Raw genomic sequence first — 13,888 nt, 5'->3', positions numbered from 1 at the left:
AAAGTCTGAAATGTGACATCTGCCCTAGAATGGTATGTTGGGGCACAGGAATCACACACCCAGGAGCTGACAGACTAGGCTCTGATGGGTGTCCATCATGTCTGGCCATGGGCAAAGGCTGGAGTTGAGCTCATGCCTTCAAGGCTCCCTCTTATATGGTGCTTGGACTCTGCAGGAAATTTTTGTGCAATATCATGTACCAAGTAGATCCCACAGTTCAGCCTCTGGGGATTAAACTATAAGGAATAGGACAGACAGAGTTCCAGCCCTTGGGATAGGGAGAAGACTATGACACCTAAGCTGCTATTAGTGTTGGGAAAGACATTAACACAAGACAAGGCACAGATGAAGGGTGTGTTGTATGGGAGGGGAAAATGGATGTGGAAACAGAATCTCAAAACAGTGGAGTGGCATGCCCAGTGCCACACACTGGTAAGTGGAAAGTCAATGCAGCCCCTGATCTCTAATTCTTGGACCCAATATTTCATGTCCACCATACTGTTCTGGGGTTCTCAGAAATGTCTACAGGAATGGACATATCCTGTATTTGTCAACTCTCATTTTTCTTTCCCCATGTCCATGCCCTGTTACCCTCCCCAGGGATCTTCAGACCCAAGATGGCAGAGATGCCATATGGAATCTATTTGAAGGAGAGAGGAGTGCCCAAGTTATAAAAGCAGAACCAAAAATTGAAAGTAGTGGCTGGCCTGGGAGTGTCTTTGATTTGAAGCCATCAGTGGGTGGATCTAGCAGTGTGGGATTTTAAAGTGATCTCTCTGGCATTGGTGAGGATAATGCAAGCTATTTCCCCTCAAGGTCCATCAGCTGGAAGATATAAATTTACTTCAAAAAGTAAACCTATTACTGTGCTGTGAATAAAACAATGGCATTTCTACTTAGCTGGCTAAATGTAGGAGATTGAGTGTTTCCACTTGCACAAGGTACTTCATTATTTTCTCTGAATATTAAGGATTGATTTTACTGAGTGGAGTTTCCTTTAACATAAGCGCTGGGACAAAGTTACTTGTTTGTCACCGTGTGTCAGTATATCATAAGATGGGGCTTGGACACAGCAGCTATCAGGCTTGTTTCTACTGAATGTGTCTAAATATCCAGCATGAAGATTCAAAATTTTGTGTTGATGTGGGCCAATATAGAATTTTTCTTATACATTGTAGGTGTTGGGGAGGAAGCTAGCAAATGGTAACAGATGTCATTTACTGTGGCCCTCCCCCTCAGGAACTGGCCTCCTGTGGTGGAATGAGAAGGCATGCCAAGATGGCCACTGGCAAGCGAGGGTCAGTTACTAAGGAATGGCTTTGAATCCAACTGGCAACGGAGCCTGCCTGGAAACAGGCTGTGATTGGATGGCTTTGGAAACTGCCTGGCAACAGGCTGTGATTGGTTGGGGCATAGACCACCCCTTTGACCGGATTGACTGGTCTTGGCTATATAAGCTGTTGTACTAACTGAAATAAACAAGTCTGTGGGCTGCTTGCCTCAAGCCCACTTTCACCCGACTCCTGGGGTTTGTGTGGTGACTCCACACCTCTTGCCCCCACCACGCTCCTCCTCTCAGAAATGAATCCACTGCAACATTGTTGAGAAATCAAGTGCAACAGCCTCCTTTTGGGAATCTCACACAGATGTGTCCCCTCATCTACCTTTATCTGTCTCAGGTATGCAGCAGGAAGGCTCAAGCAGGAAGGAGGGAAATAAGAGGGTGGGAGATGGACAGCAATTTTGGGTCCTGAAAGAAGAAAGAAGCATGAATCAGCAAATGGTTGAGTTGGGGAGAGGAAGCAAATAGGAAACAGTTTCTTAACTTTCATATTTCAAAAGGAAGGAAAGTAGGAAGCCATCCTAGCAACAACAACATTTCTGCATTCCCACAGGTGGTGCTCAGGGACAGGTGCATAGGGCAGAGAATGAGCCCTTGGCTGGAAAGTGGCACTCACACTTGTAGGTAAGGCAGAGCTGGTACAAGTCAGGATTGCATAATGCTGCTGACAGGTGTCTCACAGGAGGCACTGGAGAAGTGCAACAGATAGCTGTCTTAGAGAGCTCACTCCTAGTCCAAGAGAGGTGGACCTGCAGGTACTTGGAACACTGCCTGGTATATGGGCAGTGTTCAATCAACATCAACTCTTGTAGTGTTCTTTAGCCTCAGAACTCAAAACTGGGGATGGAAGGTGGTTTCCAGATCCCTGAGATTGCATATAGAGTTTTTAATATATAAGAGCACTTCAAATAGTTAATGGAAAATGAGATTTAAAACTAATTATATTTTGCTACAAGAAGTTTGGGTACCCATGCATCATTCTTTTGTAATACACATTTTTTTTTCATTTATTTGTGCACAGAGAAGTAGAAATAAAGATAGAAAGATAGAACGAAGCAGAAATAAAGAGAAATCTCAGGCTGGTTCTCTTTCTTTCTGAGCTGATAGCATTCCAGCAACATGGTGAATATTCCGAAAACCTGCCGGACCTTCTGTAAGAAGTGTGGCAAGCACCAGCCCCACAAGATGATACAGTATAAGAAGGGCAAAGACTCTGTATGCCCAGGGAAAGTGGTGTTATGATAGAAAGCAGAGTGGCTATGGGGGACAGACTAAGCCAATTTTCCAGAAAAGGCTAAAACTATAAAGAAGATTGTGCTGAGGTTTGAGTGTGTGGAGCCCAACTGCAGATCCAAGAGAATGTTGGCTATTAAGAGATGTAAATACTTTGAATTGGGAGGAGATAAGAAGAAAAAGGGGCAAATGATCCAGTTCTAATCTTCATCTTCTGTTTTGTTATGAAGACAATAGAATCTAAAGGTTACCACTGTTCACTTCATTTGGTCTTTTGGAAGGGAATGAACCAGAGCCATCAATAAAACTCCTCTTGGAAATTTTTTTTAAAAAAGAGAAATCTCCATTCTGCTGATTTATGTTGCAGATGGACACAATGTCCAGGGCTGGGCCAGGCTGAAGCCAGGAGTCTAAAACTCTAGGAGTGTCTCCCAAATGCTGACAAAAAAACTGGGTCATGAATCATCTGCTGCTTCCCTAGGTGCATTAATAGGGAGCTGGATCAGAAGTAGAGCAGACATTGTTGCCTATATGGGTTTAACCCACTCTTCCACATGCAGGATCAAAAGTAGAGTTGTGAATTGAACCCAGAGACTCCAATATGGGTCGAGAGCATCTGAAGCAATGTCTTAACTGCTGTGTCAAACAGCCAACCTATGGAAAGGAGATTATGATTGAGGAAATAACATAAAGCAAGTTCCTCAAGTCAGCCATGACAGGGTTCTCAGGGGACCTGCAATGCAGCACCAGTGGAAAGAATGGTGGGATCAGACCCTAAGGGCCTATCACAGAATGCTAAGTTTTTAAATGTGCTATGTAGGGGTGATGAGGTTGGGAGAAATGTTGCAAAGTTTTCTGCATCAGTGTGTGGGTCATTATCAGGTCTCTGAAATCACTAAGAAGCAATGTGAAGGACACAAGAGAGACTGAAATTAGCTCCAGTAAGGAAGTGGGGGCCATGTTCCATGAAAAAGTTTCTAGCCTAGAGGAGGATACAGGAAGTAGGTGTGGATTCTTGAGGCCAAGAGAACACCATCACAGAGGAAGAGTAGAGGGGCATGGCAGAGAAGGGGCTGAGTGCATAGTATGTGGTGCACCCACCAAAGCAAGTGGCCAGCTGGTTTAGAATTTTGACTTCAGTGTTACTGCTTTAGATATCATTTGTTGAATGCCTTCCCTTTCCCTGGAAATAAGGCATCCTTTGGGGCTGACACTGTGGCATCTTAGGATAAGCCTCCACTTGTGGTGCCTGCATCCCCCATGAGCACCAGAATTCCTAGCTACTCCTCTTCTGATCCAACTCTCTGCTTACTGTCTGGGAAAGCAGTGGCAAATGACCCAAGTGCTTGGGTCCCTGCACTCACATGGGAGACCCAGAAAAAGCTTCTGGCTCCTGGCTTCAGATCAGTCCAGCTTCAGCCATTGTGGTCACTTTAGCAGTGAACCAATGGATGGAAGACCTTTCTCTTTCTCTTTTTCTCTAACTCTGCTTCTCAAATAAATAAAAAAAATCTTTTTAAAAAGACATACTTTATGTCATTGCTTTTATGAAGGTGGGTACAACTATTCCCAGTTTACAGGTGAGAAAACAATTTACAGAGGTATAACTTTTTTCAAGCTGCCCAGCTATAGATGGGGCATCCACACATGTCAGGACCTGGCAAAGTTCCACATACATCTCTTGTCCTTGAGAGCATTTAATAGCCCCCCTTTCACTTTCAAAGGGGCCCCAGAGAATGAGAAATTAGATTGATAATTAAACATGTCCCATATTGGAGTACTAGATTTAATTCCTGTCTCTGTCCTTGACTCCAGCTTCTTTCCAGTGCAGACCCTGGGGTACAGCAGTGATGATTCAAGTAGTTGGATTACTCCCACCCAAGTGGGAGATTTAGGTTGAGTTACTGCCTCCTGACCTGACTTCACCTGATCTAGCCCCAGCCCAGCCCCAGGCTTAGAGGAATGAACCAGGAGGTTGAAACTCTATCTACCACTCTAGGAAGAAAGGGAAGAGGAAGGAAAAAAAATAAAGAATATAAAGAGAAAGAGTGTAGGAAAGGAAAAGAGGAAGGGAAACAATGAAAACAGATAAAGAAAAGGAGGCAGAGAGAAAGGAAAAAAGGGAAGGAGAGAGGGGAGGAGATAAGAAAATAAAATAGAGAATCCAAACTTGAACAGATCATATATGGTCAACTAGAAATATGGAATGGAGGCAGAATTCACCCTCCAATTTTCCTGACTCCAGAGCCTGATCTCTTCTCAGTACTCATTTTGCCTTACCCAGGCACCATGCTCTTGGTCTATAGAAACGGACTAGGTCAGTACTGTTGCAGTTTGGAAGATGAGATGTTGGTAAAGGGTCTCATGTCCCATTGAAATCAGTCCATGGAGCCAACTGCAACATCACAAACTATCTCCTGCAGGGTAAGGGCCAAGTCCTTTCCAGTCATTCACCCATTGGTTCAGTGGTTGCACAGGATATCAGCAGACTTCTGCTAGAAACTGGCAGGCTCAGACTCATAGTTCAGCAGCCTCTGACACACCTCTTTGTATGTCCCAAAAATCCCAGGTGACCTCCCACCCAAGAACTAAATGGGCTGATCCTGCCTAACTTCTCAGACCAGACATGACCTCGGTGTATCCAGGGTGATATAACTGTAGATTGTTGCTACCAGATTTTAATTGTACAGCATAGCACTGTTCAGAAGGACCTCTGACATACCATGGGTTTCCAGTTGTAGTCTTCTGCCCTAGCTCCTGTCCACATTCCTGTCATTTTGCAATCCCACTGAGAACAAGAATTGCACAGAACTAGTATTTGTACAGGGTTTTGAACATATTATCACTGACTTGGTAGGCCATACAGATTGACATTTATAATAGCCCTGGAGACATTAATGTTATTCCCCATTCACAGATGAAAAACTGAGGTGCACTAATGTTAACTGGTACAATTTTACCCAGCCAGCAAATTGGGAGCCCTGTATTTGAATGCAGGCATGCAAGATCTCCAGTACTAAATCTCAGTAGTTTCATTAAAATGGTGGAAAAACAAAAGGAAGACTCTCTGAGACTCACTATCAGGAGCAGCAGAATATATTAAGGTAACCAGGAGAAGCCCAAAGTTTTTTGGAAATTATCTTTCTAGCAGATGTCATTTGAGAAGCCCACCCAGATTGGGATATGTAGATTCAAGTACTGGCTCCTGTTTCCAGTTTCCTACTAATCTGCATCCTAGAAGGCAGAGGTGATGGCTCAAGTAATTTGGTCCCTGCTGCCAATGTGGGAAACCTGGATTGAGTTCTCTATTCCCAGCATCTGCCTGGCCTAGCCTTATCTGCTTTGTACACTGGATGAGTGAGCCATCATATGGGTGCTCTGACATTATTCACAAGTATAAAGTCCATTACCTGGGAATATGAAAAAAAATTTCGCTGTATATAAGAGGTGCGTTTTTCATCTAACTCTTCCTCAGAGAAAATATATCTGTTAAATAAGGTCTTCAAAGAGGGAGGTGCCTTTCTCTGAAGGGAGGAGAGAACCTCCACTTTGACTATGACCGTGTCTAAACACGATAAGAGTCGGAGAACTCAAGGGGCTTCCATAGCCTTGGAAACTCATGACTGGTGCATAGGGAGATTACTGATGCCATAAACAGGAGTGTCAATTTGTAAAGTCAACAACAGGAGTCACTGAGCACTTACTCCTCATGTAGGATCTCTGTCCTTAATGTGCTGTACACTGAGGCTTAATGCTATAACGAGTACTCAAACAGTATATTTCACTTTGTGTTTCTATGGGGGTGCAAACGATTGAAATCTTTACTTAATGTACACTAAACCGATCTTCTGAAAAAAAAAGGAAATTATCAATTCCCAACTTGACTCTCACTGGGATTAAACATGACAATAGGTCTGATCTGATTTCATCATCATTTAAAAAAAATCATCTATTATTTTTCACTTTATGTTTCTGTGTGGGAGCAAACTGTTGAAATCCTTACTTAAGGTATACTAAGCTGATCTTCTGTATATTAAGATAATCAAAAATGAATCTTGATGTGAATGGAAGGGGAGAGGGAGTGGGAAAGGGGAGGGTTGTGGGTGGGAGGGACGGTATGGGGGGGGAAGCCATTGTAACCCATGAGTCGTACTTTGGAAATTTATATTCATTAAATAAAAGATAAAAAAAAAATAAAAAAAAATAAAAAAAATATATCTGTTAAATAATCAGCATTAACAATTGGCTTTTATGGAGGTATCCTCTAAATTTGTAGTATTGGGAAAATATAATATAGTTGATACTCAGCTTAGGTGTGTCAAAATTTCTTAGAAAAAACTCAAGCCATATTTCAATAAGTAGCAGTAAGGTAGAGATAGGATATGAGCTAGGGGCATGCTGTGAAATACGGATAAAAAAATGAAACTATCATGGGGATTTCCTGTTATTATTGACAACTGAGATGGTCTAGAAAATGTAGAATATTATTTGTTGCTATTTATTCAGAAAGTATCATGCTTGAATTTCTTATTTATTGAAAAAAGTGCTTATGTAAAACTTGAACTTTAAGTGATATCAATAGGAAGACAGGGACATGACAGCCACACAAAGAACTCAATGTTTGTGTTCAGGTGAATTATTTTCCAAAGTACTAAAAGAACATGAAGATGTGATTTAGAGACCTCTTATTTATTTTATTTTTTTTTAACTTTTATTTAATGAATATAAATTTCCAAAGTACGACTCATGGGTTACAATGGCTTCCCCCCCATACCGTCCCTCCCACCCACAACCCTCCCCTTTCCCACTCCCTCTCCCTTTCCATTCATATCAAGATTCATTTTCAATTATCTTAATATACAGAAGATCAGCTTAGTATACATTAAGTAAGGATTTCAACAGTTTGCTCCCACACAGAAACATAAAGTGAAAAATAATAGATGATTTTTTTAAATGATGATGAAATCAGAGCAGACCTATTGTCATGTTTAATCCCAGTGAGAGTCAAGTTGGGAGTTGATAATTTCTTTTTTTTTTTTTTACAGAGGATCAGTTTAGTATGCATTAAGTAAAGATTTCAACAGTTTGCACCCCCATAGAAACACAAAGTGAAATATATTGTTTGAGTACTCGTTATAGCATTAAGCCTCAGTGTACAGCACATTAAGGACAGAGATCCTACATGAGGAGTAAGTGCACAGTGACTCCTGTTGTTGACTTTACCAATTGACACTCCTGTCTATGGCATCAGTAATCTCCCTATGCTCCAGTCATGAGTTTCCAAGGCTATGGAAGCCCTCTGAGTTCTCCGATTCTTATCTTGTTTAGACAAGGTCATAGTCAAAGTGGAGGTTCTCTCCTCCCTTCAGAGAAAGGTACCTCCTTCTTTGAAGACCTGTTCTTTCCACTGGGATCTCACTCGCAGAGATCTTTTTGCCAGAGTGTCTTGGCTTTCCATACCTGAAATACTCTCATGGGCTTTACAGCCAGCTCCGAAAGCCTTTAGGGCTGATTCTGAGGCCAGAGTGCTATTTAGGACATCTGCCATTCTATGAGTCTGCTGAGTATCTCACTTCCCATGTTGGATCACTCTCCCCTTTATTTATTCTATCGGTTAGTGTTAGCAGGTACTAGACTTGTTTATGTGCTCCCTTTGACTCTTAGTCCTTTCATTATGATCAATTGTGAACTGAAATTGATCACTTGGAATAGTGAGATGGCATTGGCACATGCCACCTTGATGGGATTGAATTGGAATCCCCTGCTATGTTTCTAACTCTACCATTTGGGGCAAGTCAGCTTGAGCATGTCCCAAATTATACATCTCTTCCCTCTCTTATTCCCACTCTTATGTTTAACAGGGATCACATTTCAGTTAATTTTCAACACTTAAGAATAACTGTGTATTAATTACAGAATTAAACCAGTCATATTAAGTAGAACAGACAAAAAAACTACCAAGAGGGATAATGTATTAAGTTGTTCATTAACAGTCAGGGCTATGCTGATCAAGTCACCGTTTCCCATAGTGTCCATTTCACTTCAACAGGTTTCCTGTTTGGTGTTCAGTCAGTTGTCACCGATCAGGGAGAACATATGGTATTTGTCCCTTTGGGACTGGCTTATTTCACTCAGCGTGATGTGTTCCAGATTCCTCCATTTTGTTGCAAATGACTGGATTTCATTGTTTCTTACTGCAGTATAGTATTCTAAAGAGTACATATCCCATAATTTCTTTATCCAGTCTACCGCTGATGGGCATTTAGGTTGGTTCCAGGTCTTAGCTATTGTGAATTGAGCTGCAATAAACATTGAGGTGCAGACCGCTTTTTTGTTTGCCAATTTAAATTCCTTTGGGTAAATTCCAAGGAGTGGGATGGCTGGGTCGAACGGTAGGGTTATCTTCAGGTTTCTGAGGAATCTCCAGACTGACTTCCATAGTGGCTTGACCAGTTTGCATTCCCACCAACAGTGGGTTAGTGTCCCTTTTTCCCCACATCCTCACCAGCATCTGTTGTTGATAGATTTCTGTATGTGAGCCATTCTAACCGGGGTGAGGTGAAACCTCATTGTGGTTTTGATTTGCATTTCCCTGATTGCTAGTGACCTTGAACATTTTTTCATGTGCCTGTTGGCCATTTGGATTTCCTCTTTTGAAAAATGTCTATTGAAGTCCTTGGCCAATCTCTTAAGTGGGTTGTTGGTTTTGTTTTTGTGGAGTTTCTTGATCTCTTTGTAGATTCTGGTTATTAACCCTTTATCTGGTGCATAGTTTGCAAATATTTTTTCCCATTCTGTCGGTTGTCTCTTCACTCTCCTGACTGTTTCTTTTGCAGTACAGAAACTTCTCAATTTGATGCAATCCCAATAGTTGATTTTGGCTTTGACTGCCTGTGCCTCCCGGGTCTTTTCCAGAAATTCTTTGCCTGTGCCAATATCTTAAAGGGTTTCTCCAATGTTCTCTAATAACTTAATGGTGTCAGGACGTAGATTTAGTTCTTTAATCCACGTTGAGTGGATTTTTGTGTAAGGTGTAAGGTAGGGGTCTTGCTTCATGCTTCTGCACGTGGAAATCCAGTTTTCCCAGCACCATTTATTGAATAGACTGTCCTTGCTCCAGGAATTAGTTTTAGATCCTTGATCAAATATAAGTTGGCTGTAGATGTTTGGGTTGATTTCTGGTGTTTCAATTCTGTTCCATTGGTCTATCCATCTGTTTCTGTACCAGTACCATGCTGTTTTGATTACAACTGCCCTGTAGTATGTCCTGAAGTCTGGTATTGTGATGCCTCCGGCTTTGTTTTTGTTGTACAAGATTGCTTTAGCTATTCGAGGTCTCTTGTGCCTCCATATGAATTTCAGCATCATTTTTTCTAGATCTGCGAAGAATGTCTTTGGTATCTTGATTGGAATTGCATTGAATCTATAAATTGCTTTTGGGAGAATGGACATTTTGATGATGTTGATTCTTCCAATCCATGAGCATGGAAGATTTTTCCATTTTTTGGTATCCTCTTCTATTTCTTTCTTTAAGGTTTTGTAGTTTTCATCGTAGAGATCTTTAACGTCCTTGGTTAAGTTTATTCCAAGGTATCTGATTGTTTTTGTAGCTATTGTGAATGGGATTGATCTTAGAAGTTCTTCCTCAGCCATGGCATTGTCTGTGTATACAAAGGCTGTTGATTTTTGTGCATTGATTTTATACCTGCTACTTTGCCACACTCTTCTATGAGTTCCAATAGGCTCTTAGTAGAGTTCTTTGGGTCCCCTAAATACAGAATCATGTCATCTGCAAAGAGGGATAGTTTGAGTTCTTCCTTCCCAATTTGTATCCCTTTAATTTCTTTTTCTTGCCTAATAGCTCTGTCTAGAACTTCCAGAACTATATTGAATAGCAGTGCTGAGAGTGGACATCCCTGTCTGGTACCAGATCTCAGTGGAAATGTTTCCAACTTTTCCCCATTCAATAGGATGTTAGCTGTGGGTTTTTCATAGATTGCTTTGATTGTATTGAGGAATGTTCCTTCCAAACCCAGTTTGCTTAGAGTTTTCATCATGAACGGGTGTTGTATTTTATCAAATGCTTTCTCGGCATCTATTGAGATAATCATATGGTTTTTCTTCTGCAGTCTGTTAATGTGGTGTATCACATTGATTGTCTTGTGCACATTAAACCATCCCTGCATACCAGGGATAAATCCCACTTGGTCTGGGTGGATGATCTTTCTGATGTATTGTTGCATTCTGTTGGCGAGAATTTGATTGAGGATTTTTGCATCTATGTTCATCAGGGATATTGGTCTGTATTTCTCTTTCAGTGCTGCATCTTTTTCCGGCTTAGGAATTAAGGTGATGCTGGCTTCATAGAAAGAATTTGGGAGGATTCCCTCTTCTTCGATTGTTCTGAATAGTATGAGAAGAATTGGAGTCAGTTCTTCTTTAAATGTCTGGTAGAATTCAGCAGTGAATCCATCTGGTCCTGGGCTTTTCTTTGTTGGGAGGGCCTTTATTACTGTTTCAATTTCTGTCTCAGTTATGGGTCTGTTTAGGTTTTCGATGTCTTCCTGGTTCAATTTAGGTAGGTTGCATGTGTCCAGGAATCTATCCATTTCTGATAGATTTCCATGTTTGCTGGCATACAAGTCCTTGTAATAATTTCTGATGATTCTTTTTATTTCTGTGGTGTCTGTTGTTACATTTCCTTTTTCATCTCTGATTTTATTGATTTGGGTCTTTTCTTTTTTTAGTTAGTTGGGCCAATGGGGTGTCAATTTTGTTTATTTTTTCAAAAAACCAGCTCCTCGTTTGGCTGATTTTTTGTAATTTTTTTTTGATTCAATCCTGTTGGTTTCTTCTCTGGTTTTAATTATTTCTCTTCTCCTACTAGATTTGGGTCTGGTTTGCTGTAGGTTTTCTAGATCCTTGAGGTGAATTGAAAGCTCATCTATTTGGTGCCTTTCCAATTTCTTGATGTAGGCACCTATTGATATAAACTTTCCTCTTAACACTGCTTTTGCTGCATCCCATAAGTTTTGGTATGTTGTGCTGTTATCCTCATTTACTTCCAGAAAGGTTTTGATTTCTCTTTTGATTTCTTCTATGGCACATTGTTCATTCAGGAGCATGTTGTTCAATCTCCATGTGTTTGTGTATGCTCTAGGGATTCCTGAGTTGCTAATTTCCAGCTTCATTCCTTTATGGTCTGAGAAGCTGCATGGTGTGATTCTAATTCTTTTGAATTTGCTGAGACTTGCTTTATGGCCTAGTATTTGGTCAATCCTAGAGAAGGTTACATGTACTGCTGAGAAGAATGTAAAATCTTTAGCTGTAGGATTGAAAGTTCTGTATATATCTGTTAGATCCATTTGGGATCGTTTAAATCTACTGTATCCTTGTTGATCTTCTGTCCTGTTGATCTGTCTATTTCTGAGAGTGGAGTATTGATGTCCCCCAGTACTATTGTATTGGGGTCTAAGTCTCCCTTTAAGTCCGTTAACAAATCTTTTAGATAAACCGGTGCCCTGTAGTTAGGTGCATATTCATTGATAATTGTTATATCTTCCTGTTGAATTGATCCCTTAATCATGATGTAGTGTCCCTCTTTGTCTCTCTTAACGGTTTTTGTGGTAAAGTTTATGGTGTCTGAAATTAAGATGGCTACGCCCGCTCTTTTTTCATTTCTGTTGGCATGGTATATCTTTTTCCAGCCTTTCACTTTCAGTCTGTATGGATCTTTGTTGGAAAGATATGTTTCTTGTAAGCAGCAAATAGATGGGTTTTGTTCCTTAACCCAATCAGCCAATCGGTGTCTTTTAACTGGACAGTTCAGGCCATTCACGTTCAATGTGACTAATGATAAGTGGTAACTTTGCCCTGCCATTTGCCAAAGATAAGTTCTAATATATGCTTTGAATTCCCTGTGATCTTTTGCTGTGAGGTTTCCTTCCTTGGTTTCCTTCCTTTACCTTCTTTCATATTGATGACCGTGTTTCTTTGTTTCTGCGTGTAACACATCTTTAAGCATCTTTTGCAGGGCTGGACGAGTGGCGACAAATTCTTTCAATTTCTGTTTGCTATGAAAAGTCTTTATTTCACCTTCATTCACAAATGATAGCTTTGCAGGATATAATATTCTGGGCTGGCAGTTGTTCTCTCTTAGTACCTGGGCTATATCTCGCCATTGCCTCCTAGCTTGTAGAGTTTCTGATGAGAAGTCAGCTGTGAGTCTGATTGGAGATCCTCTGAGAGTAATCTGACGTTTCTCTCTTGCACATTTTAGGATCTTTTCTTTATATTTCATTGTGGAGAGTTTAATTACAACGTGTCGTGGTGAGGATCTCTTTTGGTCATGTTTATTAGGGGTTCTGTGGGCTTCCTGTACTAGGATTTCTCTGTCCTTCTCCAAACCTGGGAAATTTTCTGCTAATATCTCACTAAAAAGGCCTTCTAATCCTTTCTCCCTCTCCATGCCTTCAGGAACTCCTAGAACCCGAATGTTGGGTTTTTTAATAGTATCCTGAAGATTCCCGACAATATGTTTTAGAATCCTAATTTCCTCTTCTTTTCTTTGGTCTGACTGTATCCTTTCCTGTTCTCTGTCTTCTAAGTCTGATATTCTCTCTTCTGCTTCACCCATTCTGTTTGTAAGGCTCTCTAGTGTGTTTTTCATTTGATCTATTGAATTTTTCACTTCAGTCACTATCCCAGTTTCCTGTTGTACTAGTTGTTTCGTTTCATTTTGATTCCTCCTTAATATTTCATTTTCACGAGAGAGATTTTCTATCTTGTCCATTAAGGAGTTCTGTAGTTCCAGAATTTGTTTTTGAGAACTTCTTAATGTTCTTATCAATTTTTTGAGATCTGCTTCTTGCATTTCTTCTATATCATCATCCTCATAATCTTGAATTGGGGTGTCTTTTTCATTTGAGGGCTTCATGGTGACTTCCTTGTTTTTATTACCTTGGTTTTTGCCTTTGTTATTTGGCATATTGGAGATATTTGGTTTCTTCACTGTGGTGCTTTTCCTTGTTATACTATGACTCTAGATTAAGTGGACTATCTGTTTTTGATGGAGCCTTAGGGCTTGAGATGGGTGTGGCCTGAGAGCTCTGTTTGGTGTGTGAAAGGTGACACTCCCAGGTTAGGCGTGGTAAACCTCTCTCTCTCTCTCTCTCTTTCTTTTTTTTGATTCAAAAGGGAAGTTATTCTGCACAGCTGAACGAAGTTGGAGGTAGTTAGCAGGCAAATGATATACCCACAGGAGCCAGAGATTGGAAGCTCTTTCCCAAGGACCACACAGGGAATCTGTTCGGC

General features: G+C 40.8%; 1 pseudogene; it reads left to right on the top strand.

The window, feature by feature from the left end:
• Window positions 1-2,461: 2,461 nt before the first annotated feature.
• LOC100356738 (large ribosomal subunit protein eL42-like) lies at window positions 2,462-2,859 on the top strand (annotated as a pseudogene).
• The last annotated feature ends 11,029 nt before the right edge of the window (window positions 2,860-13,888 follow it).

Source organism: Oryctolagus cuniculus, chromosome 15 (genome assembly GCF_051225735.1).
Source record: "Oryctolagus cuniculus isolate XC-2025 breed Fujian yellow rabbit chromosome 15, ASM5122573v1, whole genome shotgun sequence".
Classification (NCBI taxonomy): domain Eukaryota; kingdom Metazoa; phylum Chordata; class Mammalia; order Lagomorpha; family Leporidae; genus Oryctolagus; species Oryctolagus cuniculus.
This window is presented reverse-complemented; position numbering and strand designations above follow the sequence as displayed.